The sequence below is a fragment of the Suricata suricatta genome, chromosome 16 (assembly GCF_006229205.1).
Source record: "Suricata suricatta isolate VVHF042 chromosome 16, meerkat_22Aug2017_6uvM2_HiC, whole genome shotgun sequence".
In the NCBI taxonomy this organism is placed as follows: domain Eukaryota; kingdom Metazoa; phylum Chordata; class Mammalia; order Carnivora; family Herpestidae; genus Suricata; species Suricata suricatta.
Window position 1 is genome coordinate 28,515,475 of NC_043715.1, and position 11,688 is coordinate 28,527,162.

Below are 11,688 nucleotides of genomic sequence, written 5' to 3' on the forward strand. Positions count from 1 at the left end.
TGAGAGGTGTTTTTGCTTTTCACCTAAGGGTCAGGAATTTTGATCCCAAAGGTCTAAACGGGCATATAAATGGGTGGGACATGCAGGCAGCTGGGTCTCGGGGGACCGGTGTGCTGAATGCATCATTAGGGTCCCTTGCCCGGCGTGTTACGCACACAAGCTCTAAGGATACCGAATGCAGCACCCCTCTCCTGCCAGGGCGATGCTTATTGAGGGCAACACGATCGGATGGGAAGGCGACACACGGGCAGCCACAAACCCCAGAGGAAGCAGCTGGAGACAAATAAATGAAGGTCCGGCCTCCCCCAAAGTCTCACCCACGAGGCAGAGCCACATCCTTTTTGCATTGTCCAAGGACAGATCATTGTGGGTTCACCAGCAGTTGTCAGCAAGACAGAGGGGGAAAGTGATGACTCACCAGTCCCTGGAACGGGCCTCGAAGCATCTAGCTGATAGAGGTCCGCTTTACCCCTCCATGCCTCCTTCTCTAACAACAAAATGGGCACAAAGGAGCAAGGCAGCCTCACTGAGTCATAGAAAGACAAAAGAGGCCGTGAGAAATCATAAGGGTCTTCTCTCCCTCCAGATCCCCGAGAAAAACAGTCTGGTTGGTCCCAGTGGGACTCTGTGGTGGAAAGCACCCCTTTCGAGCATCTAGAAGCAGCATCCTAGGTGTTGGTTAAGAGTGAATGACACAGACATAGACTCCATCTTCACTGAAAGATGGAAAGGAGGCAGATAAGTTCACAAGTAGTGAATATTCTGAGAAGGGCTACGAAGGAAAGCACCAGTGTCTGAGAACCCAGAACAGAGCCACGTGCCCAGTCTGGTGGGTTGGAAAAGGCCCAGTGGTAGCTAGGACGTCTGGAGGGATGAGGGTCCGAGTTCAGGATGAGGGAACAGCATTTGCAAAGACGCCATGATAGGGGGCAGGAGATGGCTGGGACCTGCACAAACAGGACCAAAATATAGCGACAAGGTCACAGAGAATTCCATCCCAGCTGCCTCAGGGGGTGGTTTAAACATCGGGGTGCAGAAGATGGGCACATGGGCGCCCCTGGGCAAGGAATAGAGGGACAATGGAATAGGGGCTGGAGGATGTACAACTTCACTATAGAGCCAAGTTAAAGAAGGTTGGGGGTGCAGGGGAGGATGGAGAGGGGGAGGAAGAAGAGAAGGAGGATGAGGAGGAAGAGGAAGGGGAGGAGAAGGACTAGAGAAGCAAACTGGGTTGTTTGGCAGATTCAATCCTCATAGAGGTTGGGGCAGAAATATCTGGAAGCTGGCGATGTATCATTCCTGGGCCCTGCTAAATCTGCCCTGAGGCAAAACACTCATCGGGAGCTTCTGGCTTGAGTGAGTTCATCCAATCTCACCCTCTCTGGGCTGTGGAGGAAAGGAGGTTACAGTCAGACATGGCATCACCTGATTAGCTCAGCGACAACCCAGAATTCTTGCTTCTAACCATCTCCTGCTAAGGTGAAAGTAAAGCGCCCTGCCTTGACCACTGAGCAGCCACATGTTCTCACCGTTGACCATGGATCAGTCCTGGGGCAGGCACGTCAGCCCCAGTTCATCCTCACCCAACCTGACATGTGTAACACCAGCACGTTCCTTTTACAGATGGGAAAACTGAGGCTCAAAGAAGCCACGCCGCTTACAAAAGCAGATCCGGAATTCATGGCTGCGTAGTCTGGCCTTGGAATCTGTCCCTTTCTTTACCCTTTCTCCTGGGGGATGGGAAATAAAAGAGATGTTGGTCTTCCCCATCACACTGAGCTCTGGATGGTCCTCGGGCTCAAGATGCAGAAACGTGGCTAACCGAGAGAGGCAGCAAACCGGGGGGTGGGGGGGCCCACTTCTGAGCCCCACGGGGCGTGGACAGCTCCCAGGTCAGAGGACGGAGGGCCACTCTGCACCCCCACCCCCTGCTCTGGGCGGCGCTGCCTTCTTTTTTTTTTTTTTTTTTTTTTTACAGGAAGCATCTCGGTTAAATATGCAAGCGTGTTTAATTGCCGGGGCTCAGGGAACGTGTTTATCTTCCTTACGTACTGCCAGGATGGCTCTCGTTTGTTATCTGGGGTGTGAAATGGAGGCTGACAACAATTAATACCTCCTCCCAGGCAGCTCGGCGGCTCTCTGACGGGAAGCTGTGTACTTCCGAGCAGGCCTACGAGGAGGTGGCGGGCCAGCCGTCACTCAGGATCCGAGGTGGGGGGAGAGTGACAGCGGCAGCTGACGGCCCCTCCCGCCGCCTCCTGAGAGGCCCCCATGATAAAGCGGTCTGCTTTGTGGTGTAATCAACTTGCTATACATGCATTACCTCCTAATGAGCGCCGTGTTTAAACAAGTGTATAGAACACATCTGTCCGGGCCTTGAGACTTGAGGCTGTGTGACCAATTTCAGCATCTGAAAGTTAAATTAATGGTAAAGGGTTTAATTGTGAGTAAACAATACCGCATTAAGGAGCAGTAAACACAGCAGTGGGGACCCACCGGCCGGCTCTGGCATCACAGATGCGGCTGCCTCCATGTGACCGTTAATAGTCTCCCCCGCCCGGACGTTCTGACAGTGTCTTGAAGCCCATTTGTCATCTAAATGGTCCGTCCCCTCCTCAAACATAATTTTGGCCCACGGTCCGTCCGCCGGGCCTCACGGGGTCTGGGTTCTCTGCAAGGTGGGCGGAAAATTCCCGAGGCCGGTGGGGAGGGCCTGGACCGGTTCCAGCTTCTACACTGAAGCTCAGAGCGGGGGCGAGAGGGGCAGCCGCCCCCCACATATCCAGGCAACCAGCGTCTGTCCATAGTGGTGAGTCTGCCTTCGACTCCAGGCTTCAATGACAATGATTCCAAACCTGGTTTTAAAACACCCTAGGGTGTCTCCAGTGAACAAAGGATGCCTCAAAAGCAAATTAAGTTCCCTTTAATTAAAGATCATAACATACGCCACAGAACATTCCGTCACGGTGGGGGAAGGAAGAGACTGTCACATAAAATAAATAGGGCTCCGCAACTTTTAAAAAAATTAAGAATCACACGGCGAGGACACTGCCCCTTCCTGTGTTAACAGCAATCGTCACTGGTACCTTGGAAAGCGAGCATGGCCATCAGTGCATGAGGCAGAGCGGGCGGGGTGCTCCCCACGGCGAAGCCCTTGGCCTTGGGAAGGAGAAGGGCAAGGCAGGTCGTCTCTGTCTTTCTCTCCAGCCCCTCAGTCAGGTCGGAGATGTCCTGGGAAGGTTTGGAGGCTCCCAGGAGCACAGGAAAACGCTCCCCCTCAGAGGGACGTGGTGTCTCTCTCTGCCCCTTTAACTGTTCCCACCTGGGAAGGCCAGTGGTGGGTAACTCGGCCACGGAGAACTTCATTCTCATGTGCTCTCCCTGCAACCTGAAGGAGAGTGCCGTGCAGCCCAGCCCCTGTTGGCAGGACCCTAAATTAGGGTCTTCCCAGGGGCAGCCTCAGCTACGTATATTGGAGCCCTCAGCATGTTCTTGGGGCGTGTTCCTCAAGGACCTCACGGAAAAGGGGGCTGCTCACGGTTGAGATTGAGTGTCAAAGGCACCAGGTTTCCGTCTCTTCCTTTGAACATAGACGTGTGCGGTTTCAAAGATGCTACAGTCTCCTGGCGTTGCACCCAGGCTCCAAAGTCAGGGTCAGATCCAGGCTCTGCCCCTGACACCTCATGGAGTCTCAATTTCCTCATCTGTGAAATGGGGGAAATGACTGGCTTATGGAGAGGATTGAATCCATGAGGACCTGAATCCGTTCATGAGGGGCACTGAACTGTGTGTGGCACAGATTAAGTGCTCAATAAATGCCAGAAGCTGTTATGATAGGTGTGTGACAGGTGCCCCTTCTAACAAGACCTAATAAGGCTGACACGTAGGAAGAATGCAAGGAAAACAGAGTCCCCATTGGGTCTGGATTGCCCGGAGCACCAGGCTTCTGAGGGGGGGCTGAGTGTGTGCACCCTAAGGGTTTTCCTACCCTTCTCCCCCCCCCCACCGCCCCGCACCACAGCCGAGTCCCCAGGGCAGCGCCAGACCCTCTGGACCCCAGCGCTGGGACAAGAAGGTGCACATGGCTTCGTCCCTGCCTGGCCTGGCCGTCCTTCCTCGCCGTTCAGAGCATGGGGGTGCTCAGTCCCCACAAGCCGCGTAAGGAAATTCTCACCTCAGAAAGCCAGCTCTGGGTCAAAACCAGCTGTCTAGCTCCAAGTCGAGTCTGCAGGACTGTATTTCTTGGAAAATCTTCCCTGGGCACCTGGGTGGTTCAGTCGGTTGAGTGCCTGACTTCGGCTCAGATCATGATCTCATGGTTCGTAAGTTCAAGCCCTGCGTCGGGCTCTGTGCTAACAGCTCAGAGCCTAGAGCCTGCTTCGGATTCTGTGTCTCCCTCTCTCTCTGCCCCTTCCCTGCCCATGCTTTGTCTCTCTCACTCTCAAAAATAAATAAAAACATTAAAAAAAAAATCTTCCCAACATGTTGGCTCATTTCGTCTTCTAAATACAAATAACCTCGCATTTCTATTTCCTTTTGCCGGTTTTGTTTTCTTTTTTTTTTAACACAAAACAGTCTCTGTATCTGTGTTGGGCAAATATGTGTGCTTCTCGGAGACCCCAGAACTTCTAACTGTGAGTGCTGACACACTCACTGGAAGGGGGCTCTAGGGCACCCGCCTGAAACGGCTTTGGGACCCACCAACGGCCAGGGCTGGGGTGTAGTAGAGGGCATCTTCCTCCTCCCTCCACCGCCCCACCAGTCTACCCTTTTTGATGCCAATCTGCAAAAGTCAGGTTTCTCCAAAAGCGGCACAGGAAATTCTTCACTCGCTTTGCCACAAGAGGTAGTGGGGTCACATCCCCACAATGGCACGGCTCTGGGTTTAACAGTATTGCTGGCCCAACATGTGTTCCCTTCTGTCCTGTGTCCGACAAGGGAGGCTACGACACACAGAAATGGAGAGCGACCGGGCTGAGACATCCCGTGGGTGCCGAGGAGTCCTTTATGCTTCAGGAGCAGCCACAGCCCATCGCCCACCTGGGCCCAGGCACCCACCCTGTCCTGCTGAGGCCTTCGGCCTCCGGAAGAAGGTGGACTGAGTTTTCAACACTAATTTGCAGGCGTGCAGCAGATATCTGTGGTCACTCAGAAGCGGAAGGGAATCCGGAAACCCTCTCCCTCCCTGGTTTTCGCCAAACTTTTGCCTCTGCTCTGAAATTCTCATTTCCGATGAAATCTTTGCAGAGCTGCTGTCAAAACAAAGGGAGCAGAGCCGAGCCTTAAATCCCCGGATGCCACCACCACCCGCCCTCCAGCGCACACCTGCTGTGGTCCTTCATCAGAGAACAGGCTGAAAATCCTTGCACCTTATCGGACTCATTTTCCGGTTGATACGATGTGGCCCAGAGGAGCACATCGACTGGGAGAAGGTAGCACAGCCATCAGGAGACAGATACCTCAACACACACCTGCAGTGGCCCTTGGGTAAAATACAGACGCATCTCCAATACCCTCATCCTCATAGAACTCTGGGGCCCCATCAAATAATGGTCCCGCCCCTCACCCCTCAGGTCTTGTCCAATGGACACCCTGCATATTTTAAAGGGGAAACACTCTCATTTTCTCCTCCTGCTCCAATCCCCCTTTTGAAAGCATGGGCCACAGATCCAGCCATGTAAGTAGGAAGAGAAAATGTAAGCCATTGAGGCAACAAATACTCTTTCCTTCCCTCCTCTGTGACTTCAGTTTGCCTTTACAGCCCATTTTCACCACTTATTGATTTTAGTTTTCTCCCGGTCTATGAATGACAACTTGAATTAAGACAACACAAGCTGAGAAGCCACCCGGCAGTGCTCAGATATATCCTGTGCTTCCTGGAGGAGGCGTCACAGCTGGGCAGCCTCCTGGCCACCGCCAACCTGCGCAGAGCCAGGCAGAGGGACCCCCCCGCCCCAAACTGCCTGGCTGTCCGGCTCAGGGTGCAGTTGAGTGAGGACAGAGTTCTGAGATGGGGACAGAGCCGAGCATCGCCTCCAGGCTGCCGGCCCCGCAGCCCCTCAGTGGACAGAGGTGGCCCTGTTCATTGAAGGCGCCGGGTATTAAACAGCAGTTCCAGAAGAGACGGAAGATTAGGCCCTGCCTCTGCCTGCCCAGGGCGGAAAAACAAAGCCCAACTCTCCTGGCTCCTCCCATTCACTCTTGGAGAGAGCAAGCCCACCCAGGCAGCCTCGAGGGACCGAGTTTACCTCCCCTCCAAGGCGGCTCCCCTAGGACAACCTTTTCACAGCGATGTCAGCTAGCGACACTTGCAAAGTTGCACTGATGGTGTATGCTATCCCTTAATCTGTACTGTAAACCGCAAAAAAAAAAAAAAAAGGTAACAAGCCCTTTAACCCAAAATTCTGGTTTTACAAATCCATCTTAAGAACCTCCCTGGGTAAGTGCATACGTTTTTGTGTAAGGACAGTTACTGCAGTACTGCTGATTCGAGACAGAAGTGCCAACATCCCAAATATCCAACAAGAGCAGATTGGTAAATACCGTGATAAGTCTATTCGGTTAAATAGTATGCAGTCATTTGAAATGATGATGAATAGGAGTGCCCGGGGGAGGGAGGGCTCACTCGGGGAAGAATCTGACCCTTCATTTCAGCTCAGGTCATGATCTCAGGCTCTGTGGGTTCAAGAACTGTCTGTGCAGAGCCTGCTTGGGGTTCTCTCCCTTGCTCTTTGCCCCTCCCCTGCTTTCTCTCTCTCTCTCAAAATAAATAAACGTTAGAAATATTAATAATAAACAAAAGAAAATGATGATGAACAGTATGTGCATGGAAAAACATTTACAATATATATTGCTAAGTAAATAAGAGAATTAAGAAATTAATGGTCTAAATATGTATAGTCCCATTCTTGGTGGAAAAAAATAAAACTTCCTGGAAATCTTCCTGTTGTGATTTGCCTAGACAAAAAGAGAGAGAGAGAGAGAGAGAGAGAGAGAGAGAGAGTGTCTGACCAGTGTATCAGGAGCAACGCTTATCCCCATGGCTTGACGATATTGCCAAGGCCAGAGATCCGATCCTGAGTGACGGTCAGACTGATAAAAAAAAAAAACTTCCCCATCGGAGAAGCTCCCAAGAAGACATTTCTAACCCATTTTGGGGTCATGGACAAATTCGGTAATCTGATGGAAACTGTAACCGTCTCCAAAAAGAGACACATGAACACAATTTTGCACACAGTTCTGGGGCTTATGGGCCACTGTGAGCCTTCTGTGAGGGACTACGGGCCCAGACTGGTCTCCATCTTAGGCCAGCACCTTTCTCCAGTTCTGATAATAAGCGCTTGCCTCTCCTTCACGTCCGCCAAGTTCCAGACTCCATAAAGACAGGACACGGGGCCTCCCCAGAGCGGGCTATGTGAGGGCCAACAGAGAGGAGGAGATGATGGGGAGCAGTGGAGGTGGCCAAGGGCTCCCCACAACACCTTCTGTTCTCATAAGGAGGCTGCCACCTTGTCCCTCCAGAGCCACCAGGGGAGACTTCCTCCGCACTCAGAGCATCTTACGTGTTTTGCAAGGAGGGCCATTAAAAGGTATCCCAAGTCAGACCTCACAGGCGATCCTTCCATCTGAGGAGGCCCTGCCTCTCTGATCCTCTCGGCTGGTACAGAACTGGGGCCAGTCACAAGAGGTGTTAACAGCCTGATGAGGAGCCCATGCTGATAGATGGCCCATTATGGTGATCGCTCTAGTGCGAATGGCAAATAGGTTTGATCAATTAGATTTTAATGTAAAGTGGGGCCTGGGGGAAAAAAACAGCAACCAGAAGAGAGAAGACCCTTTGTTACTAATGTGTCTGGAAAAAGCACTTAATTGAGGTCATAATAATATTAGCAGTTCTTATCATCAATAATTCAGCCTTATTTATTACTACCCGATAAAGTCCTGTCAGGTGGGGAACATAGGGAGCTTTTGTTAGAGACAGGATACACGAGGGATGTCTCTCTCCCCACGGTCACTCTCCCTCTCTTTCTCTCTCTTTCTCTCACCGGCGATAGCTGGGCCTCACAACATCGAGGTTTCTCGAATCCTCAAAATACTTTCCTGCCATCCTCTCTCTACAGGTAGAAGTGGGGAACAGTAGATAGAAATGGGGAACAGAAGACACAGGTTCACGATGAGGCACAACTGACCCTTGTCCCGTCCTCCTCCGCTCAAAACAAAACCAAAACAAAATTCTTCAAAAATTCTTCTTCGACATAGTAACTAATTTAGCTTAAGGAGTCTGTGAGGAGAAAAACAACTCATCCGGCCTGATTTTTAGTCCCCTACAGAATAGCACACATTCTGCCTTTTCACACACGTTCAGTCACCTGTGGTTTGTTATCTTTTAAAGCAAAAGAGAGAGCGTGCACGCGAGTGTGTGCTAAATGAATGTATAATTGTACAATTAAAGATGCTAGCTCCAGTGTTAAAATTTAAAATGTATTAGTCTCATAAAACCGCCTCATTAGTCTCCGTGTCTTAAAGGACATACTTGTCCATAATGAGGCGAACGCAGGAAATGGCGCAGGGGTGAGAGCAAGGGGACGGAGGAGACATTTGAGCCGGCTGCCATTTCATTTTTCAGAAAGGGGGAGGAAAAACACTTAATAAAGGTAATTGGGCTGGTAGTGCCTGTTCCCATCTGGAATCTCAACACAGACAGACCCCAGGGCAGACGATCGGTCATTAACCAGGAAAACAACCTCTTTGGAAGGGATCCGTTTGTTTTATAAATGATGCTCCACTTTAGAACAGCTTAACCGCAATAATAATAAAAGTTCCTCGAAAACCCAGCCAGGGGATGGTGCTGAAATATTGATCCGGCTTCTGCTGATAATGGCTGGGCTTGGCTTCCGCCTCGCTAGCAGGAGAGACCTTTTGAAGTTTCGCGTTTCTTTTTTTTTTTTTTCTATTTTTTTTTTTAAGTCTAAATAGAATTTAAGCTGCCCTTCGGTGATCGGTGGCTATTAGCGGCATTAGATAGGAAATAGTGAGTCATGGGGTCAGGAGGGGCAGCCCAGGTTGAGGATGGTAGCGGGGAGACAGGCCCCAAGCGCAGGGGAAGAGAGAGGTCAGCTCGGAGCTCGGCAGTCTTGCAGGGTAGGTGGGAAACGGATTGCTGCAGCCGGCCAGAGACAAGGCCTTGGAAGAATTAATCTGCACACAGCCCCCTCCCCAGCCTCAGCCTGGCCTCTGTGCACACGCGCGAGTGCGCGCTCGCACACACACACACACACACACACACACACAGGCAGGGCAGAAGCCGTCAGAAAAGTCATTCATCAAGGCTGAACTAGAATTGTATAGATCAAGGCAAGGAGGAGAAGCCCAGTGCCTGATCCGACTGCCCTGATGGTGAAGACAACGGGGAGTGATTACTATAATTAGAAATAAGGTCTCCGTGGCAAAGCTCTCTGATCCACCTATTTCCGAGGAAGGTTGCTCAGCTGCTTAGGAGGGCGTGTGAAAGGAGGGTCTTCTGAGACAAAGGGAAACTGGGAGGTGGGGATGGACCCTGCACGCAACTCGCCTTTTAAGGACAAGGAGGGATCTGGGCTCTGAAGGAGCCGAGGGTCCACCAATTTCTCCACTGGGGCAATTCTGCTCGCCAAGGGACATGTGGCAATGTCAGGGGACACTTGGGGCTGTCACGACGGAGGGCAAGGCACTGCTGGCGTCCAGCGGGTAGAGATCAGGGATGGTGCTGAACATCGTGTAATGCACAGGACCCACCCCGCTCTGCACTGGCCCACACGACAGAAAACTGTCCAGCCCCAAATGTCAGCCTTGTCAAGACGGAGAAGCACTGGTCTGCTCAGACCACACTCGCTGAGGACACCCCAACCCTCCAGTTCACTCTGCCCACACCCAGCCCCAGAATGCCTGCCTTTGGCCTCACCCTCCTCCCTCCTCCCTTTCCGTTTCACTGGTTAACGTGTTCCAGAAAAGTATCTCCCTTCAGAGTTTCTCAAGAACCATTTCTAAACGCTCCTTTCTTAAGGGGTTGGTCTCCACTTGGCAGCTGCAGGGAGAGGATGAAGGACATAGGTGCCCTCCATGGTTCCACCAGGTCACATCTCCATGGCACCTCCTGTCAATGGATGGAAGAAGTGGGCGGCCTTCTAGGGTCGTGAGGAGGAAAACATGTAGTTCAGGACCAGGCGTGGGCTAGGTGCTCAGAATGGAATCAAAGAGAGATAGACAGAAAGAGAGGTGGGGAGAAGGGAGATAGAGACAGAGATGGAGATAGAAATGGTCAGTGGGGAGGGGGGGTGGTTGGATTCCAGTCACTGATGGGCACCTTGCTGGCCAAGATGGCTGCCACCCCAAAGGCCCATGGGTATCCATCACCAGTCAAGGGATGGCTGCCATTTTCTAACCATAAAGAATAAAGCTCATGCACAAGGCTCTTTAGAATCATCATCCCCATCACCTACAAAGCTACAGTGTGTGTCTGAGCGAAGCCCCACTCACCTTTCCCCCCTCCCTTCCCTACCTTGATTCTGGAGAGGAGGAGGCAGGGAGGGACACGGCCTTACCAAATTTCTCCCTGCATGCTCGACTGTTTCCTCCTGACAGCGTTTGACTGTGCTTATTATTTCCAGCAAAGCCCTTATCATTTTCAATGTGAATTTCAAATCACACTGATCCAGGCCTTCTTAGCTAAAGTCAGCTTTATCAACCACAAGAGATGTGGGATTTGAGAGAGATCTAAGTAAATTCACATTGTTTGGATAAACTCATTCAGGGAGCTCAACAAATCAAAGCCGAAATGGATATGTATTCCAAAGAGACCGAGACAGCCGGGAAAAAAAAAGGGAAAAAAGAAAAAGTTACCATTAACATTTTTATTTCTTTAAAAAAAAAAGCATTGCAGCCCCTTTTTAATGAGTGTGTTCACAACTTCTTTTTGAACTGCTACCGGGGCTCCTTAGGACACCAGGTGAAGCGACAGAAGTCGTGTGGCTGTTGACAGGGGGAGGCAAGTTGCAGGAGAAAATCACACCTCCCGCCCCACCCCCACCGCCACCTCCCAACTTTGGTCAGAGAGACCACTATCAAATATGGTAATGGGTGAATTTATGCATTATCCCATAATTTAAGGAACTGTGTGTATCATGTATATTTAAAACTATTTCTCTGTAGTTTTAATTATCTCAGTCTGCAGGGGCAAAGAGAAAAAAAGCAGGCAGTTCCCTTGCCTGAGACCAAAATGAAAGCATTTGCCTGCTGACAGCTATAAGATGTCTGTCCTAGCTGGTTGAGATTTCCTACGAAATTTGCATTGGAAAGGCAGCTTTAAGTATACTTAAAATAAAAAGGGGGCATTTGCATCTAATTTGCTACACTTGCAGTATTAGAGTTTTATCTGAATAAAGACACGTCAACTGGATTTATATAGTTAAGCTGATAGCTGGGAAAGTCAACACCGAAAACATCAGCTAAATCCAACAAAGTTGGAGAAGAGATAATAGTATTTACCAATTTGGGGTTGTTGTTGTTGTTGTTGTTTCCCTACTCCACTGATGACTTTAAACCTGCAGCAAATTATCTTCTTTTTACAACAAGTCGGGTAATTACAAGGTTTTAATGAAAAACATCTCTCTAGATGGGCTCCATCGCTCTCCCCCAACAACACCTTGACGC

The 11,688-nt window shown here is 50.7% G+C and overlaps 1 long non-coding RNA gene across 2 annotated transcripts in view; it reads right to left on the bottom strand.

Moving 5' to 3' along the window:
• Positions 1-10,918: 10,918 nt before the first annotated feature.
• LOC115280738 overlaps positions 10,919-11,688 on the bottom strand; it is a 7,833-nt gene continuing 7,063 nt past the window's right edge. For both annotated transcript variants that reach the window (XR_003903902.1, XR_003903903.1), the window contains exon 5: positions 10,919-11,007. This is a non-coding gene — a long non-coding RNA (uncharacterized LOC115280738). The remainder of the gene's footprint in view (positions 11,008-11,688) is intronic.